This window comes from Camelus dromedarius, chromosome 19 (genome assembly GCF_036321535.1).
Source record: "Camelus dromedarius isolate mCamDro1 chromosome 19, mCamDro1.pat, whole genome shotgun sequence".
Classification (NCBI taxonomy): Eukaryota; Metazoa; Chordata; class Mammalia; order Artiodactyla; family Camelidae; genus Camelus; species Camelus dromedarius.
Genome location: NC_087454.1, coordinates 26,794,754 through 26,806,441, shown reverse-complemented (window position 1 = coordinate 26,806,441; position 11,688 = coordinate 26,794,754).

Here is an 11,688-nt window from a genome sequence, read left to right as displayed (position 1 = left end):
AAATCCAAGTCTTTCTCATGTTTTCTTCATAATATCCAAAATTGTATTATGAAAAAGATTTAAACACACAGAAAGGATGCACAGCGGACGCCATATACCTATCACTTTGCTTCTACAACTAGCATTTTGCTTAATTTGTTTTTTCACATATCTTTCCATCTATCCATCCGTTATCATCTTTTTTTTTTGACAACTGTTAGTATTTTATAATATATGCCTTAGTTTTTTCTAATGGGAAAAAAAAATCTTACAGATAAAATTCTATCTGAGCCCTAACCCCCGTCACAATCTCTTTCTAGTTTAGGCGGTGGGGAGCCCCAGTATGAGATCAGAGACAGGGAGGGGAGGGAGGATGGTATTGCCTTATCCATCTTTTAATCCATCTTATTTTTTATGCACATCAGTGTTCTTCAGCCTGCATATCATGTTACTGACGAATGTACACAGCTGTGTAACCCAAATCCCTATCAAGAAACAAAACATTCCATCGCTCCAGAAAGTTCCTTTGTTCCCCCTCAGTTAATCCCTGCCTCAAACTCCCAGGCAACCACTATTCTGATGTTTTATACCATACATTAGTTTTGCCTTCTCTAGAACTTCACATAAATGCAATCATTCAGTATATCCCCTTTTTTTAGCAACGCTTCTTTCCCCTCAGCATGTTTTTGAGATTCATCCATGTTGTTGCACAAATCAATGGTTAACTCCCTTTTATTGTTGAGTAGCATCCAGGGGATGTATTACAATTTGGTTATCCACGCTGTTGTTGATAACCATTTGGGTTGTTTCTAGTTTTGAGTGATTATGAATGACACTGCTATGAGTGTTTTTGTACAAGCCTTTTTAAGGATATGTGTTTTCATTTCTCTTGGGCAAATTACTAAGAGGGGAACTGTTGGGTCAAAGGGTTTGATGTATGTCTCATTTTATAAGAAATTTGCAGACCTTTCCCAAAGTGGCTGTACCATTTTGCGTTCCCACCCACAGTGTAAGAAAGTTCCAGCTGCTCCACATCCTCACCAGGACTTCGTGTTGTTAGCTTCTTTAATGTTTTAATCGGTGGGTGTTTAATGGTGGTTCATTATAGCTTTAATTCATATTTCTCTCATGGCTAATGATGCTGAGCACTTTTTCCTTGGGCTTATTGGTCATTTGCATTGCCTTTGATGAACTGTCTGTTAAAATCTTTTGTCTATTTTTTTGAAATAGATTGTGTAGCTCCTAATTATTGAGTTTTAGGAGTTCCTTATATACATTTTGCATATAAGTCCTTTGCCAGGTATAACAAAAATTATTTATTCAAGAAATTTTTATGTGCCGCCACTATGTGCTAGGCAATGTGATGAACTAGACAGTGTGAGGATGGCCTCGTGGAAAGCACAGACTGTGTGTCCCGACTACCAAGTCCAGTGTTCTTCCTCCTAAACTCACCTTTTCCTTCAGGGGATGGCTCTGGGTTCCACTGTTCCCAGGATCCTGAGCTAGCAGGAGGGACCTCAAACTGGACATCAGACGACCTGGGTGTGAAACCCAGCTTGGCCACTTACTTGCTGTGTGATAAGGGCAAGTCACCTAACCTCTCTGAGTCTCAGTTTGCTCATCCACAAAAACAGAATTTAAGAAACCCCTACCTCTTGGATTTACTGTAAAGATTAAAGGAGGCAAAAACACCGGGCATTCAGCAGGCCCTCAATCACTGTCGGCTTTCTTTCTTTCCCTTCCTTGGGGACAAGAGACTGTCCTCCCTCTAAGGTGACTTCAGTAAGGTATTCTGTCCTTGCAGGGCTCTAGTGGAGAAAAAGCATTTCATCAAAAATGAGATGTTCTGGCGGTGCCAACAGAGCAGCGAGTGCTTATTGTCTCCTGGGCTGTGCTCACTGGCCCCTGCTTTCCAGAACTGATGAGGTTTCCTGGGTTTGCTAATGCAGTGTGTTTCTAACGAGCTTCCTGATTTCCCTCCATCAGCGAAGGGCTGAGGGAGAAGCACACTGGTCCGAGAGCGCGAAGAAGGTGCGGCAATCTGGCCTGGCTCAGTCTCTAACCAACCATGTGCCCCCGGGGGCAAGTCACCCCCCCACCCCAACCTCCTGTACACCCTTCCTTATAAAATCAAGGGGTGGGGCAAAGGGATTTCTAAAGTCTCTTCCAGCCCAAATATTTTGTGCTTGCTAGTTTCTTGACAGATGCTGGACCACAGCTGGAGGGCATATTTTCAAACAGAACTGGCCAGTCAGTGAGCAAGCGTGTATTAAATGTTTCTGAGTGTCCTTATGGTCTGAGCAGGGCTGTGGGGAGGCAGGAGGCAGAGGCGAAGGAAACTCTTAGATGCTACATCACCACTCAGGGATTCTCATTCACACCTAGATTAAGAAAAGGAAAAGTGTTGTTAGGAAAGACACCAGACCTTAAAAAAGCAAAAGCAAAACAACTGCACGGCCCCCAGTAACCTAGATGCCTCTGTACTCTTTCTCCTTCAACCAACTTCTTAAACATTAAAAGCGGATGATTCTTTTGATTTATCCAATTGATTAAAATGTTGGGGCTGTTTCACCTTCCCCTTTATTTCTGCCTAATTAGAAAACGTATCTCTGTTGATTGACACCCCTTCCCTGTGAGGGTTTTGGAAGTTTTTTTCCGAGATTCTACATGGGCGAGATGAAAGCCACATGTCTTCTCTAATTTATTCGGTGAATCCAAAGCTTTGTGGGAAGATTTGTGCAAACTGTGCTTGAACAGGAAGAGGACACATGGGAGCAACAGGGGATGGGCTGACAGCGCTGGGAAGGGGCCAGGCTGGAGAGCCCTCTCCGTCACCAGCTTCATGGGTCAGTCCCAGGAGGCAGCATTCCACAGCGCTTCAGAGCTGCCGGGAGACCTTAGGCACATTGTTTAACCTCTCTGGGCCTCAGGTTCCTCGTCTGTAAAATGGAGATGGTGACAGTGCCAACCCCACTGGACTCTGAGGACTAAGTGGGCGATGGGAGTGAAGCGCCCAGTATAGGGCCCTGCATGCTGCAGGCTCCACGTCCCCAGTACTGTTAGGACTACCATTCATGCCTCACGGGGTGAGGGCCTGTCTTGGAAGCCACGGATATGAGGAGGCCCCCAGCATCTGACCACTTGGGCCTTGGCAAGAGGCGCCCTGTGAAGACGCAGGAGAGCCGGCCTCAGGAGCCTTCTCTCAGTCCTCCTCCCCTGGGATGCTTCTCTTCTGAATTGTCCCCGAGGGTCTATCCTCAAGGGACAGTTCCCCCAACACCCTTTTCCTTCTGAAGCTCCCGGTCTCCATGTACATGTCACGTGGATGTCTGAGCCCGCGAGGCCACAGGGCTTGTCGGATCTGGCTTTCGCATGCATCTCAAGGAAGGCGAAAGGAGCACCACCACGGAGAGGGCTGCAATTTTCTGCCCAGAGTGAATCTTCCTCTTGCCAGCCCCCAACCACCCATTAGAAGGTGCCAGGACCAGGGGCAGTGAATTTTCTCTTCCAAAGGGTCTTCCCAAGACTGTTCCCCAGGGGACTCATTTAATGGGGTCCTTGTCATCTTCCATCAACTCCTCTCAAGGGCTGGCACTTTCTACCTCTTTAAGCTTTTTTATACCTGCAGCCAATGCTTCAAAACAACAGGGGCAGGGTTCAGGCCCACCTGGGTGCCCATTCCCGTAATACCACCCCACTCCTCCTCCTCTTGGTCCTGCAGGCTCCCAGACCAGTGTGTCCTGAGCTGGAGGGGGCGGTGGAAGAGGACGCCCTGACAACTGGTGACACAGTGGAACAGCAGGCTGGATGTCAGGGCATTATCTCTTCTAATTCCCAAGAACCGAGGAGGAGATGTCACTATTAGTCCAACTTCCCTGATCAGGAAGCTGAAGCTCAGAAAGGACAACTGATTTTGCCTGAGACACATGGGAACATGGGACTGGAGCGTTCTGACTCCCCAGAGCAGCCTGCCATTCTCTGCTGTGGATGTGACCCTCACGGGGGTGACAAAACCGGGATTTGGCCCTCAACCTGTGTGATGTCTAAGCCCTGCTCCTGCCTAAGATAGATCCACCTTAAGTATTACAGTGAGTTTTCAAATATAAATAAGATGCAGCAAAACCTAGAGAACGTCACCACTCTTCCAGATGCAATTTAACGTATCTTAGAGATTCAAGGAAGCGTACTGGGTTCATTCAGGAATGCAGGTCCATCTCTGATGTGTTGATTTTGCAGAAGTTGAGCAGAACTAGTGGTCAGCTAAGACTTTGGGGAAGGAGAACTGGGTGATGGAAGGGTTCCCTGCACTGTCCCAGTTCATGTGCTTATGAAAATGGTGATTGGATTTCAGAATCAGATGGGCAAAGCTCATAGGGAGCTTTTTGAATGTGAGGACAGTTTGATCTCAGCAGATAGGCAAATAATAGCGAGTAATAATAGCTACCATTGGATTTATTGCTAAGCAGTTTTAGATACACATTTACAGTTAACACAGTATCTCATAGCTTGTAAACCTGTGAGTTGGGTATTTCTCTGGTTTTACAGATGAGGAGATGGCCTCCCAGAGAATTTAAGTGGCTCAAGGTAACACGAATGGGAATTGGAAGGTTTGACCCCAGGCAGTCTTGCTCCAGAATATGTGCTTCAATCATGCTCTGTGTTCTGTAATTATTTATTTACTGAGCCCTTGATGGGTGCCTGGCATGATGCGAGGTGCCTTGTAATTGGGAGCTCAGGGGATGCTCACATCCCTATGACATGGGGCTTGTCTGAACTTGCCGAAGGTCACACTGCGAGCCAGCTCTCACTCCTGCCTTCAGGAATGTTGACCAACAGTGATAAGTAAACAAGGTCACTCGTGGGTGTCACATCAGAGGGGAGGAAGGTGAACGTCATAAGAAAGGGGGAAAAGCAAAACATTAGGGGTTCAAAGGTAGGAGTGACTTCTTGTCTGATTGGAGGCAGGGGCGTTTTGCAGAGCCGGCTCCAGGAGCGAGTGCCACTGGAGAGAAAACGGCCAACTCTCGGCTCTGGGCCTTTGCCCATGTTCTCCCCTTACAGTTCTCCTCCTCCGTCCCCACTCCACTTCCACGGCCAACACCAACTCGTCTCCTCCCATCTCCACTTAAGGGTTTCTTCCTGGGGGCCTTGATTGAACCCCTGGGTCAGGATAACTACTCCTTCCGTAAGCCCCCAGGCCCGTGCAGATCTCCTTCCACACCAGGCATCACATGAGGGTTGTCCTGGCTTCTCACCTGAGGGCCTGTGAGCTCCATGGGGCAGAGGGATGCCCTGCCTGCCCGGCTGCATGCTCGGGCCCCAGTAGAGGGCAGGCACTCAGTACCAGCTGAGAGGCTGGAATTCTCCAACTCAGCCCACCCTCAACCAGCCAGATGCGCGCCAAGCCTGAATTCTGGAGCTGCAAGAGGGCCTGGCGTTAGACCATGTGTGGCGGGGAGAGTGGAGCCTTCAGGGAAAAGAAAGGGCTTCTCTGTTCCACTGAGTCCCTGGAGCAGGTGTAACAGCAGAGGCTTGTCAGAAATGCAGACCCCCAGCCCACCCACTGCAGCCTTGCTGATCCAGATCTGCATTTTAACAACAGCCTCAAGTAATTCTTTGTGTTCACATGAAAATGTAGTATCACGGGTATCAGGAGCTGTGAACAGGATCCTTGAGGCTACTCTGAAACTCTTCAGGGAGTTGGCTGGCTCCACGGGTGCAGTACTCAAGGGCCAAGTGCAAGAAGGTCCTCTCTGAGAAGTTTGCTAAATCCCAGGGGTTAGTGCCTGCGGGGGGAGACTTGGAGCCCACTCGTGGGATCGATGTGGTCCCACAACAGAGGTTGTTTGCCTCCTCCTCTTCCTCTTATTACCTGGGTGTGGATAGCCCTGGCCTCCCTGCTTAGGAGTAGCCAGGCCTGCAAGGGTTAACCCACAGGGTCTGACGTCACTTTCCCAGGGGAACCAGAGCTCGGTATACAGGCAGGCCTCACGTGTAAGCTCGGAGTTTGGCCGGACATAGAATTCTTTTTCATACACAAAACACTCAGCAGAACACCGTCCTCTATTGTAGGCCCTCTCCACTTACACTAGACTTAATTACTTAAATTTAGTTCATTAGTGGTTCTATATTTAATTTTTTTAATTGAATGAATTATTAGTCTATTAATAAGTGATAAAGTTTAACAGCTCTTAATAAGCATTAAAAATAGTTAAATTATTTCATTCGGTGACACAATACCAACATTTACACATGAAACAGAAAGGTTGTCCCAATGAGAAGCTCTACTCTTTTGACCTGGTTCTCTTTACTGTTGGCAAATATGAACTAATTAATTTATTATGTGGCATAAACAAGAAAGGGACAGGGGAATGGAGCTTACTCATGTGCTGCAAACCCATTTTGTGTTTCCTCTGGGCTCCCTCCCATTCCCCACACCCAGGGGAGATGAAGTGTAAGTCCAGGAAGGTCGTCACTCACTCCATGACTCCAGCAACTGGTCAAGAATAAGTTGTTCATCCCTCCCTCTCCAGATGTTTTCCCACAAGTGTTGCTCAGGGAGTCTCCTGGAGGACCCGGAGTTGGGGGAGCCACACACTGAATCAGAAAAGCATCTGTGAAAACGCTGTGACTTTTATTACGCGGGAAGCATAAAAGACATGTAAATACAAATATTTTATTCTGCAATTTGAACATTAAATTTCATTACCATACCCCACGTGCTTTGTTATGCAGGCTGGCATCTGCTAAGAATGAGATTCTGCAATTGCTTTTCCAGCTGGTGTAATTCCGAATAGCGTTTTCAGAATAGCGTTTTGGAGCTTCCCCTCACACCAAAAGCTAATAGATGTGTGTCCGTGTTGTGTGTGTGTGATTGTGTGTTAGGTGTGTGTTAGGTACACGCATGGAGTGAAGGTACACAGATACCTGTGCATGTGTACACACGCATCCACTCATGTAAGTGCTTATTAAAATGCCTACTAAGAGCTGTTGTAGGTGCTGAGGATTCGGCAATGCACCAAAACAGACAAAATCTCTGTCTTCATGGACCTTAGCTTCTCAGGGGAGAGAAAGCCTGTATCTGAACAAAGAAACAAATGTTAATCACTAAAGAAAACCAAAGCAAGGTGAGGGGTGAGAGTGATCAGGGCACTCCCTGGGACAGAGTGACCAGGAAAGGCCTCCCTGAGAGGGTAACATCTAAGCAGAGACCAGAGTGGGGGGAGGGAGCCTTCTTTTTATGGCTGAATAGTATTCCATTATATATACATATACATACACACACACACACACACATATCGCATTTTCTTTAGCCATTCATCTATTAACAAACACTTAGGTTGTTCCCACAGGTTGGCTGGTAAGAATAAGGCTACAAGAAACATGGGGGTGCAGATATCTCTCAAAAATAGTGATTCCGTTTCCTTTGGTTATATACCCCAAAGTGGGATCGCTGGGTCAATCACATGGTAGTTCTATTTTAAATTTTTTGAGGAACCTCCATACCATTTTCCACAATGGTTGTGCTAGGGTACATTTCCACCAACAGTGCACAAGGACTCCCTCTTCTCCACGTGGAGAATCCTCTTTAAAAAGCTTTTCCAAAAGCCTCACCCAATGACTTTCCCTTATGTTTTATTGGCCACTCTGATCTTCAAGGAAGGCTAAGAACTGTCTGTTTGTTCGTTTGCTTAAGTGGCATATTTCCACTCTAAATAAATTATGATTCTGATAGTGGGAACACTGCATATTTGATATTAAACCTCTGCCACTTATGCAAAGCCATAAACCAGCTCAGGCATTTGTTGTAGGTCCGATGACTCAGGTGGAGGATGGCAGAGAACAGGGTGTCCCTTGAGGTCCTGGCTGTTTGGATAGAAGAAAGGAACCCCTGCTCTTAGGTCTCTTGCTTTCTAGGTAGAATTAATCTCAAAGGGCTTGTGGAGGATAGGAATGAAGGATGTGGGTGGAGGTCATTCTTGGGGTCATTTTAGGGTGATCCCCGCTCAACTTTAGATTTCTGTAATATCTCCATATGAGTCCTCTGGTCCCTGGAAAAGTTCTCCTGCTTCTTTTATAAAACGTGGATGATAATATGGTTCATAAGGCCACAGCAAAGAATAACAGAGGAAGTTAATCCAAATCCCTTAACAAAATACTTGACGCATGGTAAGTACTCAAATATACTAGCAGCTTATTATTTTTATTATGATATACGGGTGAGGCACAGCCTAGTGCATTTCTAGGCATGTGCACATGTGCTATAGAAACGTGTGTGCGCGCGCACGCACACACATGTACATGTGTACATGACTGCCCATGGAAGAGATGGCAGGGAATACAGAATGAGAGACTCTGGAGGGCTGTGGGGCTGTGTGTGCCTGTGACTTTGATTCTTGGCGTACACACTCTTCTCTGTCACTCTGCAGGAAGGGTGGAGCAGGGCAGGGCTGGACAGGGATGTGCTGGCCTCTTACAGCATTGAGTTTCCATGGGAGGTGCTTTAACTAAAAATTCTGCAGTCCGATTTTGAGGGCAACAGGCAGAAAGAAGCTGGGTTGCCAAGCAACCAGCCATTAACAGGAAATTAGTTGCTCACCTCTGTATGTCCTGTCCCATTTCCATTGCATCTCTCCCTGTTCTGCCAAACAGAAGCACACACATAGGCACACACACAGACATACAGACCCCCCCCCCCACAGAGCAGTGTAACTGAGTGCCACTAGGAAATTCTAGAGAAAGAATTCACGTTGCGGGGCTCACCAGCAGCTTCAGTAGGCAGGCCAGAGGATTCCTCAGACTCCTCCTGTTCTCTGCCTGTCCCTCTGCTTCCTCTCCAGAGGCTTCCTTCCCTGCCCATCCTCTCCACTCATAGGTCAGTCCTATTTACCTGCTGGGCCCTGATGTCTGTGTTTGCGTATGTACCTTCTGTCTCCTGGCCAGACTGGGAGCTTCCAGAGGCTGGGGAACTCCCTGAGTGGTGGTAGTCAGCCTCTCAAATCTAACCCTATCCTGATCTCTCAAATCTTACTCAAACTCTATCCTAAACCCCAACCTCAAACCTGATTTTTGGCCCAATTTTCTTGCTGCAGTACTGAGTTGGGCTGCACCTGTGGTCAAAGGGAAGGGCCCATTTCAACACCCACTCAGGGTGTGTGAGTCTCCGACGACCCGCACTGGGGAAGGAGGGGAGGGTAGAACAGGCTTGCTTGTCTCTCTTAGGAGAGTATGGGGGAGAGGGTGCTCCAAGCAGAGGAAACAGCCTGGACATGGACGGTGAGTATTTGTAAGTAATCACCTTTCAGGATTCAAGGAAGATTGTCTTTCTCTTGTAGAATTTAACATTTAAAGAGCACTGGGATGGGAATGAGGAGGTTCAAGTCCCAGCTCTGCCCCTGACTGGCTGTGCACTCTCAGACAAGTTATGTCACCTCTCTGGGCTTCAGTTTTCTCATCTGTGAAAGAAGGGGTTTGGGTGAACTCTAAGGTTCTTCCTAACTCTGGTGACCCATGGTTTTGTGTGTGTAGTGTTCATCCGATGGAGAGGAGAGAAGAGGCTCAGGTGGGTGTGTGCAGGTGCTGGAGGAGAGTCGGACCTACAGGCTAGGAGGTCTCCTCACGTCTTTCCCCACCTCTCCCCACCTCCTCTGGGACTGACTCCAATGCTTCCCTGGGGTCACCAGGCAGCACAGATTATGCTGAGAGTTGTAGTGACCTTTGCAGAAAATTGGTCATTCCAGAAGATTTAACTGCACTTAAAATCAATGTGGAAGGCTTTTAAGTAGGGACTGGCAGGTGTCCTGGCATAGAAGGATGGGCTGGGAAGTGTCCTGGAAACCAACAGGTAGTTCTGAGGCCACCCTGCCTGAGGAACACTCTAAGCTGGGAGAGCAGACCTAAGACTGAGCAGTGACATTTTGTTTCTTCAAAGTGCTGGCCTGTAAGAAGCATCATCAACACTCAGGAGAGGAAGGCGACAAGCCAGGTGGAGGAAAGGCTTGTCCTGAATCTCCCGGGTCTCCAGCCTCTCCTAAAAGAGCCCAGGTTACGTACCAACACAGCAGGTGCTGCCTGGGTATCTTTCCTGTCCCAGCAAAGCATTCCATTTCTTGACTGCAGGAATGTCCCAGAAAGATGAGAAAGGTCACATCATTAACATAGGAGGGTTAGATGACAGACTCTTGGGAGGCCATAATAAAGGAAAAAAACAGTAGGTGTCTGAAAGAGAAATGAGAGGGCCCCCAAGATGGGCTGACGCCGTGGTCAGAGCTCTTGCCCTGAGACCTCCGGGCGGCCCCTCCCACCGCCAGGCAGCCGGCCTTATGGAACCCGCTGACCCTGTCTCAGCCTCCCACGATCTTGACTTTCAGTGCCCTTCAAGGCCTTAGGGACAGGGACACTCCTACAGTGACAGGAGCAGGGAGAGGAGCACTTGACCTGCTGCCCTGCCCCCCGCGTGGTCACTGCTTCCTGGCCTGAGGCTTTGAATCTTCAAAGCCTTTCCTTTAATGGGAAAGAAATGTGATTTATTTGTCAAATCAAAGGCTCTGATTTGTGCAGAGGCTGCTCAGCCCAACACCCGTGCCTGGGACAGCGCAGGGGCCTGATGACTTGCCAGGGGTGTGCTCGTGCATGTTTAATTTAATTTGTGTTTACGGAGCGCTGGGCTGGCTGCCTGCGCCTGTGTGCTCCAGTGCTCTCTTTTGCGGGTGGTTCTGTCTGCAGGCAGGCAGGCAGGCTGGAGTGGGTCTGTATTCGGCATATGTCCGCGCACCAGCGGACTCCAGCCTCTGTGTTCACACTTCTTGTGCAGATCTGGCTGGGTGGTTCTGGGAGGTGTGCACCTATGTGAAGGTGCAAAGGGGATGCAGGGGTGGAGGAGAGCCAACGACCGCCTGTGCATGGGAGCATGTCCTGCAAAGTGCCCAGACCACACCAGGAGCTCAGAGAAGCTGCTGAAGGCTGGGGCCACAGGGCCTGGAGGGTGGGAAAGATCCAGCCTCACCAGTCTTGGGGGACTCAAGAGACCAGGGTCTTTCTCTGCCCTTGATCTGGCAAAGGATATCCCATTGTAGCCCCTTATCCTCTTACCATGAACCATGCAAGCAGTTCCAGCCTCACTTTCCCATTTGAGCGGTGCCTGGCAGCAGGGTGGGGAGGGAGGGAGAGGGTGTGGATGGGGGGCTTTCTGGGCACCTGGGCAGAGGAGAAGCTGGGGGAAATGGGGGCCTTTCCCAAGAGAAGAGCAGACAGCAGCCGTTGGAGCCCCTGCATTACATCCCCACCCAGCTCGGAGACCTGCTCTGAAGACAGATCTCAGCTGGAGGGTGTGGGGATGCAGAGCACAGAGATGAGGTGGGCTGAAGGGCAGGACATAAAGAGATGGATGTCCTCGTCCAGAAGGGAGTTGCACGCTCAGTTTGTGCAGCGCCCTTGAGAGAAGAGTCAGGTTTCTCTACTTGGACCTGAATGGGAATCTAGCCCTAGTTTAAATGTTCAAGGAAGGTGCTGATGAATTTGAAAGGATGTATTGAGTGGACTCAGGGAGGGGCTGCCCCATCTCTGGACAGAAGAGGCAGACGGGGATTAATCCCTGTAAAAAGTGGAGTGAGTTGGGGGAACCCAAGGGGTCTCCTGTCCCTGCTGACTCTCTCCTCCCTCCCTCCTGAGTGTCCCCTTCCCTGGGTCCTTCCTTCCCCTAGATTCTCC